This window comes from Mus musculus, chromosome X (assembly GCF_000001635.26).
Source record: "Mus musculus strain C57BL/6J chromosome X, GRCm38.p6 C57BL/6J".
NCBI classification, from domain to species: domain Eukaryota; kingdom Metazoa; phylum Chordata; class Mammalia; order Rodentia; family Muridae; genus Mus; species Mus musculus.
In genome coordinates this window covers 11,285,692-11,298,235 of record NC_000086.7, presented here as the reverse complement: position 1 = coordinate 11,298,235, position 12,544 = coordinate 11,285,692, and positions in this window count along the sequence as shown.

Genomic DNA, 12,544 nt, shown 5'->3' with positions numbered 1-12,544 from the left:
CATAGAAGGACTGAAATGTTTATTCTGAATAAATGACTTTCTGGTAAAAATTTAAGCAAGCATTTAGAGCAAATTCCCCTAGTTTTGTCACTCCTTACAATAGGCCAGCTGCCTACCCCTTGCACCTATTTTTAAGTCGTAGTCTAGTCATGTGAGCACCATTCAGCTCTCAACCCATTCTGTCTTTTTCTCTACCATATCCTGCCCCCACTAAAGGGTAGAAATATACCAGGAAAATTAATGTGGATGTATATTTCAAATACTGGGACCTGGGTCAATGTCAAATTTGGGGTGAGATAGGGATAGAAGACATATATACCCCATTACCTCGGCCTCTCAGGGAGCATGTGGCTTTGGTCAAGGCCCCTCCAGTCTCTGAGGTTTACTTCACTCTTCTGCAGAGGAAATTGGTTCACTGAAGCTGATGATATAAAAAACTCCAAGGAACAAATTTGTTCCAGAAATGAGACAAGTCCTGACATGAGACAGCATCCACCCCTTGGTCCGTTTCCCCAACAATTTGTAGATTAGATAGCTCTGCCATTCTAAGACTTCTTGAGAGACCACGTCCCTCCAAGCTCTGGTCCCTGCCCTGCCTGGCCTTTGGAGCCTTTTCCTCTTAGCTGCCTCTCACTCTGGCCAAGGCTCTTTACCTTGCTTGCCTCTCTGACTGCAGCTCTGCCTTGCCAGCCTCTTCTCTACTGTCAGACACAGTTGTTGTCCTCCCTAGGCCTCTTTGTTCAGCCCCGGATCAGTCTTGCTAATTATAATTCAGTCCAAACACCTCTGTCATTCTGGCATTTTCATTGATTCAAATTAAGAGTCAGACATAATTAATGCAAACTGTCCCCTCGTCCTCACCCTCTGACTGATGGATTTTCAGTGTCAAAACATTAACCTTTAGGTTTGGGACCTTGATGCATTCAAAGCCCATAAGCACCTGATAAGCAAGCAAACTATGGGGCCTAGTCCTAAATCAGCACTTTCTAGCTCATCAGCCCTTATTTATCTATGCAAAAAGGGATTTATTTAGGGAAAGAAAATAAACTTATGTTCACAAAGACACATGCACAGAGAACCAAACCATCTATTATTATGGCAGAGGTGGAATTTGGAAGCTGTTTAGGTGCTAGTCCGCAAAACAACAGGATTGAAGCACTCAGTTGAACCCAGAGAAGAAATGCCATGAGAGAATACAGAGAACTCCATTAGGAATAGTGTCAAGCTCAAGTAGAAAACATTCCTTTGAGTGTGGCTGTGGTGTGCCAGTTATCTATTGCTGTGTGTCTATCTACCTTAAATATTTGTGGCTTCAAAAAACAGCAGGCATTTATTTGCTGGTGATTGTGCACTTTTAGCTATATTTGATGCAAAAGGCTTGTCTGCATTTTCTGGGAAGTTTCATCAGGGCGGTTTGTAGGGAGGAGTCACTCCCAAGATGGTGCCCTCATGTGCTATCAATCTGGTGCTGCCCTTCTACTAGGAGCTCAGCTGGAGCTATGGTTGAGAGCCCTGACCCTCTTTTAGAGTCTTGGTCTTCTTCCAGTATGGTAACTAGGCTCTGAGAGGGAATGTCCAGTAGTCAGTGTATAAGAGGAGAAGTAGTGACAGATAGATGGGAAAGCTATGAGTAGGTTTCTGATTATGTCTTGATTGCAAGTGTTACATCTACTAAAGCCATCACACAGCCAGTCTAAAAGTTGGTCCTTAAAGAAGTAAATGCTACGAGGTGTATGTAGCTCATTGGGCAAGGAGGACATGGAAAAGTCTATCACAGATGGTAACCCAGGATGAGATACCAAACATGAATTTCATTAACTGCAACCACTACCCAACTTTTTAATATGAATGGTATTTTTGCAATATCTGTCTAATCACCTATTTTATTCAAGGAGGAACAAAAGGCAAGAGCACATTCGTTCCTTGTAGTTTCTTTGTTTATAGCATGAAAGAGTTTAGTAGCTCTGGAGACCTCCAAGCTTTTTTTTTTATTTGAATGTTCCATGACTTTTAAACCTAGTGGCTTTATCCTTCTTTTTCAAATTCTCACATTTTTCATGCCTACTCAGTGATATCTTCCTCATGCTTCAGCCTCAAGATGTGGAGGAGACACTTGCTGGATATCTGCATTGAAAACAGAAGCCTCTTAATGTATGGACCCACAGAGCTGGAAGCAGGCTATCATCTTGACAGGCCCCCTCATTTAAGAGCTGGGAAAGCTGACGATCCTTCCTTGGATAGAAACCAGGAAGAAGCCAGCTTAAACCATTGAGCAGAAAGATGAGACCCCCAAGACCACTTGTTCTCCAGGGCTGCCGGATCAAAGTCTGAACTCTCTCATAAAGTCAAGGGAATTGCCTAAAAATCAAAGAGAGAAAATGTGGTGCCGTAACAATTAGTAATAAAAACCAAAAAGCTGGAAAGTGAGTGCAACAGGCTGGTAAATATCATCTTGACTCCTCATCCCAAAGACACATGTGTTTCCAGCGAGCAGGAGTATCATTCCCCTAAGGCTCCAGGAGCAAATTCACTCTCCTTGGTATATCCAGTTAGCTGTTCATTGAACTCACATCTGAATAGGAAGCTTTTTTTTCTTCTGCTGAAATGGATTGATTGATTTCTCTAATAAGGACAGATTTAATAGTAGGCCTGGTCCTTGAACCAGGTCTGTTATGGGAGAAAAAGCTTGGTCCCAGAGCACTCATGGGATACAAGCAACAACTCTCCTGGTGGGTGGGTCATTTTTTTCAGCAGCTAGTAATTAGCTAGAAACTCTTCTTTATAAACAGACACTAGCCTCGTCTGTGCAGTGGCAATCTTGTAGTTCTTGTTCCATAGCCAAAGCTACGTGGTAGGAGCTGGGACTCTCTCATTCCTGCCAGGATGGGAAAACCACAGTTTGATATATGATTCTTTAACACGACTTAGTAGAGGTGTCATTCTTGGCTGAGACTTCCATAACTAATGTCCTCTCTGACCAACAGGCAACTTACCAACAGCTTGGCTTGTAGCTCTCACTTTGACTTGAGGGGACTAATGGCTTAAGAAATATTGAGCCAAGTGCTACAAATTTACCAAGAAGCATGCTTCACAGGACAGTTAGAGTAGAATCAGCACATTCCTATGTTATGCTTCCCCTTCCGTGCTTGGGTCCATAAATTCATAAACCCATCTATCTACCCACCAACCTACTCATCCTTCTGCTCACATATCCATTTGTCCATTCAACTATCCAACACAGAATCACCCACCCATCTCATTCATTCGTCCATCTATCCATTCACTTGTCCATGAAATTTGTACTTAGTGGGCAATAGTTAAATTCAAAATGACTATATTAAAAAAAATTGGCAACAAACTTATAATCCAGTAGTGATCACGAGGACACATAAAATTTTACATAGAGTCTACAGGTGGCGTGTGTCATCAGGATAGGATTGATTGCTAAGCACATGATTCAGATATTATGAACTGGCATTTAAAGAAGGTGAAGGTAGCAGGGGTCAAAATAAGAGTCACGGGTTTAGCCAGACTCACCTGTAACTTTCTTCCTTTGCATTCTCTCCCACAACCCTGCAATGCCTAATGTGTCCATTTTACAAATTAGGCATCTGGGAGCCAGACACTCAAGTGAATTTAAACAAGGCCGAATTGTTGGTACATGGTAGAAGGAGACAAGAGATTAGGATGGTTTAGATCCAAAGGCGCTTCTCTCCGTTATAACACGTTGCTTTCTTGACACAAACGCTAAGTCTTGCCTGCTGTATGTGGCAGCCCTTGGAGAGTCCCTGCATTTGTAACTGTAAAGAGATAGGTGTGTAGGAATAGGCCCAGGTATACTGTAGTAGATAAGCCCTTTGCTATTCAATGTGGTCCATGGACCAGTCGGATCTACATCACTCAGGAACAAGTCTGAGGTTTTGAATCATTTGCCTTTCCCAGAGGATGTTTGTTTGTTTGTTTTTGTTTTTGTTTTTGTTTTTATGCCCGAATTTTAACAAGATGCTCAAGTGGCCCATAGGCCTATGAAAATCGTGGATCCTCGGTTTTGGATATGTCAGCTTTAACAAACATAAAGTAGTACACCAAAAGAAGGAATTCTGGGCTTTAAGGAACTCATCACTCAGTTCCATCAGTTGTTAATATAACAGTACACGTGACTTCTCCAGAGTGTGTGCTGCATTTGCAGGCATAGCTGGGCAGAGGTACTCATCTGTTGTGTTCTCCAAATGTGCTTGGGAAAACTAGGTGTAAGGAGGCTCCAGGAGTCTGCTGCAGGGAAGGAACACAGGCCTGATCCCCATGGTGGCCAATGGAACTAGGGCTACACTGAACACAGACAAAACGTGTTGGTAAGTGGGGTCAGAAGTAGGGCAAGAGGCTAATACACGGTGAGCGCATTTGGAGCTTTGCACAGAAAGAACAGGCTTGGATCCTTGTGGAATGAATGCCATCCCTTCCCCATCTTTGACCACCCACAACCTCAGTGATGTAGTTGGCAGAGCAGCAGGCCTCTGTCTTGAATTCCTCTTCTATGGAGCTTTAGACTTCACTGAGCCACCGGTCATCAGAAAGCACCTAGTTCATTCCCAGCTGCTGGGTCTGGCTTGCTCTAGTTGCATTGAATAGCAGAACTTTCTTCCGTACTTCCCTAAGGGTCATAGCATGTTATCCTCACAACTACACTGTATTTTCAGATGGCAACTCTGTGCATGTGTTTCTCCCTCACTCCCTGTGTCTTAAATCCTTTTCCTGGACTTCAGTGTCTTGTCTGTTTTATGAGTATATCTTGCTCACTTCCTATTATCTGGTCAGGCTTACTGGGGGTCCCTCTTCATTTCCTTTCTCTGCTCCATTCCTTGTCATCTTGTAGTCTATCTGCAGAAACAGTTATTTTCCTTTATGGCAGACCACTGCGAGGAATCTTGTCAGGCTGCCCTCACACCTCACTGGCATTGGGATGCTCTGCATCTCAGACAGCTGTTACATGAGTAGTTTGCATGTTCAGGTGAGTGTTCTGGGAAGCCTGGGGCTGGAGAAGTGTGTGTAGGAGAACCGTGTGGGAAGAGGCTCCAGGAGTCTGTGGCAGGGATGGAACACAGGCCTGATCACCATGGTGGTCAATGGGACATAGCTTTTCCCAGAGGTCCAGTCACAGAAGCCTCCCTCACCCACCTGTTTTCCTCTTTGCTCTAGAGACCTGGATGGAAGCTTATGTCTGCCGTTCCTGTCAGGAATAACTTAGTACAGCCACTAGAATTTGATGACAACAAACAAAGAAACAAATATGAAATTTCTAAAGAAATGTTTTCATTGGGCCAAGGGGTTCTGAGGGATAGTCTGTTTCCTTCACATTAATGAACTCCTAGCAGTGCCGAGCCCTCCCAAGTTCTTCCTTTTCTCCTTCAGTCTCCCTCCTCAACTCTTTACATCCCCTCTTGGTCTTTCTCTGTCATCTTCTTTCTCGTCACTCTTTCTTATCTACCTACCCTTCTGCTCTGTATCTCTTTGCTCATGTTTATATTTGTTCAGTCTCTTTCCACCTGCCTTTACCTCTTTTTGCTTCTTCTGTTTGTCTCTGTGCCCCAGTGTGTGTGTGTGTGTGTGTGTGTGTGTGTGTGTGTGTGTGTGTGTGTGTGTGTGAGTGTGTGTGGTGTTGGCTTGTTGGTTGTCTGATTCATATTTTGCTCAGTGTCAATCATCCCCCTCTTCCATTTCATTTCATCTCAGAGTTTCAGTCTCTAGTCATGTGTTTTAGTATTTTCTTGTTGTTTTGTTTGTTTGTTCCTGCTGCTGTGACAAAACACCTAGACAAAAGCAAGAGGTTAAGGAAGAGGTTCACACAGCTCTCCTTAGGTCAGGGAAGTCCCAGTGGAGTGGAAAAGCGCTCTCCAGGCTGGTTACATCAAATCTACAGTAAAAAAAAAAATCAGATAGCCACGAGTCCCACCATGTGCTTTCTTTGGTTGGTGGTTTAGTCCCAGGAAACTCTAGGGGTACTGGTTAGTTCATATTGTTGTTCCTCCTATGGGGTTGCAATCACCTTCAGGACCTTGTGTACTTTCTCTAGATACTTCATTGGGGACCCTGTGCTCCATCCAATGGATGATTGTGAGCATCCACTTCTGTATATGTCAGGCACTGGCAGAGCCTCTCGGGAGACAGCTATATCAGTCTCCTGTCAGCAAGCTCTTGTTGGCATCTGCAATAGTGTCTGGGTTTGGTGGTTGTTTATGGGATGGATCCCCAGGTGGGGCAGTCTCTGGATGGTCATTCCTTCAGTCTCTGCTCCACACTTTGCCCCTGTAACTCTTTCCATGGGTATTTTGTTCCCCCTTCTAGGAAGGAACGAAGTGTCCACACTTTGGTCTTCCTTCTTCTTGAGCTTCATGTGTTTTGCAAATTGTATCTTGAGTATTCTGAGCTTCAGGGCTAATATCCACTCATCAGTGAGTGCTATTATGTGTGTTCTTTTGTGATTGGGTTACCTCCCTCAGGATGATAGCCTCCAGATCTATCCATTTGTCTAAAAATTTCATAAATTCATTCTTTTTAATAGCTGAGTAGTACTCCATTGCGTAAATGTACCACATTTTCTGTATCCATTCCTCTGTTGAGGGACATCTGGGTTCTTTCCAGCTTCTGGCTATTATAAATAAGGCTGCTATGAACATAGTGGAGCATGTATCTGTATTAAAAGTTGGAGCATCTTCTGGGTATATATGTAGCAGAGGATGGCCTAGTCAGTCATCAATGGGAGGAGAGACCCTTGGTCTTGTGAAGGTTCTATGCCCCAGTACAGGGGAATGCTAGGGCCAGGAAGCGGGAGTGGGTAGGTTGGGAGCACGGGGATGGGGGAGGCGATAAATGATTTTTGGAGAGGAAACTAGGAAAGGGGACAACACTTGAAATGTAAATAAAGAAAATATCTAATAAAAGTCCATTAAAAAAGCAGATAGACAGGAAGAGTATGTGAAGCTCTTTCCCACCTTATACAGTCCATTTGTTCCTGCTTGGGGAATGGTCCAGCCCATAATTAAGATGGGTTTTTACACATCAATTAACATAATAAAGATAATCCCTCAGAGGCCCATCTCCCTAGCGACTCCAGATACTGTTCTGCTGATAATAATCACTAGCCATCACTCCAAGATCTCTTCCTATGTCACTGTTCCTTCCCTTTGCTTCCCGAAGCTGGTCTCAGTCTGCCTCTCGGGCTCCTGACCTGCCAGCTACTGGTGAGTGGCTCTGCACTCCACCTCTCAGTGTCTCTGTGGGCAGACCTGGTGCTCACAGTTTCTCTGAGGTATATATCCTCCTTGCACTGGCAGAGGCAGTAAAAAGATGGACTTCACTGGTTTGTGTGACAACTCAGCAATGGAGCCCAATTCCAACTGTGAGAACAGTTGCCATAATTCACATACTTGCCAAATACACATGCTCAGACACAGATATGCTCACACACATGCATGTCGATAGACACACTGACAAAGCCCTCTGACTTGCCCTCAAGACTGCTGGGAACACCATAGTAGCCTTAGAAGGAGATATTCCATCACTTCTTCCTGGTGCTTTTCGTATACAGGAAGTGATTCATGGAGGATTTAAAAAGCTTCACCATTTCCACCCAATTCCAAAAGAATATTCTAGTTTCAGAGCTCCCTGTGGGGTTGGCCAAGTCCATTAAGCCTTCTCTCTAGGACCCAGGCAGCTTGCTCATTCTCTCTCTCTCTCTCTCTCTCTCTCTCTCTCTCTCTCTCTCTCTCTCCCTCTCTCTCCCTCTCTCTCTCTGTCTCACCCTCTCTCCTACCTCCACATACTTCTATTTAATTTTCTTCTCTTGCTGTTGCTTAAACCTCCCCTTTCTCCTTGGATCTCTCCTTTGTAATGTACTGAAACCTTGATCCCAGGGCAACTCATCATGCCCGTTTTTCTTGCCCCCACAGGCCCTGACAGCCTGCTTTAGACCTTGTAATTGTCTCTTTGGCGGTTCCTCACTTGGAGAATTCTTTATCAGTACAGTAAAAGAACATGTATTTAGGAGGGGGAGAGGCTCCCTTGTGAAAACCATTCTCACACCCTGCAACTCAGTTGCCTGGTTTGGGAGGAAATTTCCACGAAGACCACCTCACAGCATGAGAAGTGGAGCCTCTGTTTCTGCCATGACAGGCTGCAAAATTCAGAGCGCTATTAAATCTATTCAGTGGATTATTTACTCAATTTCTCTTAGCTTTTTGCTTTCCATTATTCTGCTGCTGCCTCTTTCTCCTCTTTCCCTCTTCCTTCTCCTCTTCCCCTCCCTCTTCTCCTCTTCTTTCATTCTCTTCTCCATCCTCTTTCTTATACTGACCTCAAAGCTTTTATGCTGGTCTCTTGGCTGTTGTGTAGTAAGAAGACTAGAACCAAGTTCCCTAGAAAGTAATATAAGCATTGTCCCTCTCCTAGAATTTCCAGCAGTGCTACCTATGGATCAGCACCATCCCATGGCGCTAGTAATCCTGGCATTCAAGAAACTCGTCTTTCCTTGTGCTGAGATATGAGCTTAGATATGGACAAACTCAAGTTTGGATCTCACAGACTGTGTGACCTTGAATAAATTCTCAGGCTGCAGGATGTATTTCTGAGCTCCTCACTGGAGGAGAGGCCAAAAGAACCATCTTCCCAGGATGGCTGTGGGAACGAAATGAGGCATTCAAAAGGCGAGCTTGTCTGGGGGCTCAGGAAATAGTCAGAGTGCTGCTTTGTTTTGAGGTCTTTTGTAATGGAGAGATCTAATCCAAGCTCTGCTGAACTGATTGGAGGACTTGTACAAATCTTTTAAATGCAGGACCGTTTTCATTTCCTCCTGAGATGAATAGCTCTTGATTTCGGAGTTCTTTTCTGCCTCTCAAATGCAGATCTCTCACTGCAGGGCCAGCTAAGAGGTGCCTGGAAAGTCCCTGACTGCTGTGGACCACTGCAGCTAGTGCTGCAGAGTCCTGTGGGTGGTACTGGAGAGCATGAGTCAGAGTCACTTCACCCCAGTGATAAACAAGTTAGGCTTTTTTTGCATGGTTTTTGTTTGTTTTCTGTTACTGCAACAAACTACCAGAGTCCGGGCAATTTATAAAGGGAAGAAGGATTTGATTGGGCTCTGGGTAATGGAGGATACATAGCATCAGGATCTTCTTGCTACGTAATTTCATGAAAGGGAAAGTGGGTATATATGGGAGAAGCATGTGTACAACAAAGGAAGAAAAGAGAGGAGATAAAGGAGCTGCTTCACTTTATAGCTCTGTACTGTTATGAGGACAAAATCATGGTTGGAGAATCTTCCCGAGTCTAAGGAGTATGATTTGAATCCCACTATCCCCCTGACGCTTCTCTGTAAGGTACCGAGCTTCAGCATGAGCTTTGGTGAGGACTAACTGTGTCAGACCAGAGCAGGCACCATTCTTCTGTCTGACACTGGTTTGAGAGCTGTTTCCTTTGCCCACTTAAATTGTTCAGGATTCTGGCACCAAGCCACAAATCTCTAGAGCAGAGTCCTTGCCTGACCTCGTTTGTGAGAGTACACTCAGGAGCTGGGGACACGAGACGGCTCGGTGGGTAAAGTGCTTGCAGTGAATCGAGTTCAGATTTCCCAGAACTCGCTTAAAAAGCTGGGCGTGGCAGCATATGCCTGCAATCACAACTCTAGGGAGATAAAGACCGGAGGGTTTCAGAGGTTTGCTAGCCAGCAGGCTGAGCCAGCACAGTCCTCAGGTTCCTGAGCAGCTGGAAACAGCAGTCTGTGCACGTGGCCTCTGAATTCCCGTAGTTCTGCGCAGCAGGCACTCAAGGAGAGCCAGGTAAAGCTCCAGTGTGCATGGAGCCAGGCAGCTCCAGTTGTTACCTCCCAGGGCTCTGGGGCAGTAAAAGCAGACCCACTAGGATCTAGAGAGCACGCTCCTCACACTCTGCCTTCTGCATGGAATTTGACAGGTGTTCCTGTTCATCCCCTCACACATAGATGGTGATGGGGCCTCGCTCAAGTGAACAGACAAACACTAGCATCCATCTCCTGTCTACATTGTAATCTAGACACCTGGCAGCAAGCAGGGTGTGGGGAAGGCAGGGGGGTGGGGGGAGCATGGACAGCTGAATTCTTACTCTAACCAGTAGCATTTTCCTGACCTTGGTTCTTGTTTGTCAAAGCTTGGCAGAGGCATTAGGGGAGAGTAGAGGTGCGAAGGAAGGAGGGAGGACAATTGGGAGGAGGGGGAGGAGAGAAAGAAGCAGGAGGAGGAGAAGGAAGAAGGACACAGAAGCATAGCTTATAGCCCTAAAGGATTCAGGGGAGTGTTAGCCTTCCTCAATTTAAAGGCAGAGCTGAGAAAGGGCACAGACATAGTTATCTTCTTGGCTTTTGACAAAGTCTCTCAGCTATATCTGATTCCTGTACCCCAAGGACATCTGAGAATGAGCTGGAGACAGTGGCTGCATGTGTGGCTGTAATAAGGACACTTGCGTATTTGGACAGAGGCAAAGGAAGCGCAAAGTATAGTCCTTTGGGTGTGCTCTATTGCTAGATCTCAATCGAATACAGGAAATGGCCCTAGCCACAGGACACATCAATACCAAGGCAGCCATGGGACTTGGGCTTTGGTGTAACTTAGGACCACAGGACAGCTTGATGGCTCTCTTGGCAGACAGCAGAGGAGGCTGCCACCATCTCGCTCTTTCTTTCTGTTTCTAGCCTGCATTTAAGCAAAGAGAGTTTTATCCCCTCTTAGTCTACTGGTGGAGCAGTACGGGGTTTCTTCTGAGAGGGAGAGGTTTGAGGCTAAGCCCAGCACTAGACACAGAAATTTGTGGATGCGTGTGCCTGGGCATCCATCCTGGAGGCCTGTCTGTTATAGTTTGCTTTGGGTTGTTGTACGAAACACTGTGACCTAAAGTATCTTGGGGGAGGAAAGGGTTTATTTCCACTTACAGTTCAGAGTCTAACCCAAAGGGAAAAGACAGGAACCTAGAGGCAGGAACTAAAGAGGAGATTGTGGAGGAGAATTGCTTACTGGCTTGCTCTCCCTGCCTTGTTCAGATTGCTCTCTTATACAACTCAGGGCCATTTGCCTAGGGTGTCACCAACCAGAGTAGGATGGGCACTCCTATACTAATCATTAATCAAGAAAATGCCCAGCAGGCTTGTCTGAAGGCCAATCTGATGGAAGTGTTTATTCGTTTTTGAGGTTTCCTCCCCCCAGATGATCCTAGTGTGTATTGAGCTGACAATAAAACTGACCAGCACAAGGGCAAATGGCAATGTGTTCAGAAGGAACAGTTTTTCAGAGCCCAGAGTTTCTGCATTACTGTGATATGTGCTGTGTAAGTGTGGAGACATCATCTCCAAAGTACAGACAACTGAGTATCAACACTCAGAGGCACAGAAGATGTGTACTGCTGGACTAGGAAGCCTTGGCACAATTGTGCTGTTTCGGGAGGCCTTAGAGGGCCTAGCACTACATGAACTTTCAAAGGGAGTCATTTGAAACGTTTTTGCATTCATAGAGAACCCACAGACCATTGGCAATCAACATAAAAGTTTTGGAGGTAGCTGAAGCCTACTACTGGTAGACAGTGGGTATCATGGACACGGTAGTCATGGGGATCCACGGGCCTCTGATGGTAATGTTCTGGGGGCTACAGGAAAATGCCTGAGCAGCTCCCCTTCCCACTCCTGTCTCCATGCCACCGTCTGAAAAAATGTAAGAGAAATACCTCACTTCAGCTTCGAAAACAAAACTCCTCTTATCCACGGAGGCTCCAGGTCAGGCTTCAAGGTTAGCATTTATACCCGCCTGTTGCTCACATTAGCTCTCTGGGTACCTGGGTTCTCTCCAAGTTGCCGAGGGAATGTTTTAGGAAATGATCCCACCAGGAGACGTGTGGTGGCATTCGCCATTTCCTACACCCTCTTTCAAAGGTGGCGGGGAAGAACAGAGGGGCAGCTTTTTTATTACAGGGAAGACAGTGGCTTCATCTATTGCTGCCTCTGCTCTGACGTGCTCTGACGTACCTTAAGAAGCTCTTGCAGAGGATGTGCCAGCTGACAGGTACTTTTTGTGTTTCTAGACACAGGTGACTCATGGCTTCCCAGTGTTGAAAGAAAGCAGGGCACCAGCTCCCGGCTCTTCTTTCAGGAAGGAACGTCCTCATTTTCATGGCAGGTGCAGGGCAGGGCGGAGCTAGTTGTTTAGACAAAGGCTGTTTTCCTTTGTTCCTTGGTAACAGAACCATAGTTTGCTCAGTAGCAATGTATGTGAGCTCCAGGGATAAATCGTGCTTACACCAAGGCAACTAGAGTAATCCTGCTTTCCTTCACAATTGACTGGTACCTTGTGACATGGTTCTGAGCAAATAAATGTAAGAAAATCCACAGTAGAGGGATACTGCGAGGTAAGACAGCGGCCCCACAAAAAAATAGAGCCCAGTTTCCTTTCCCTGTTTCCAGTGTTGGATATTAGCAGGGATGAGTGATCTCTGAAGCTTCAGATCACGGGGCAGCAAAAGCGAGAATAAAGGT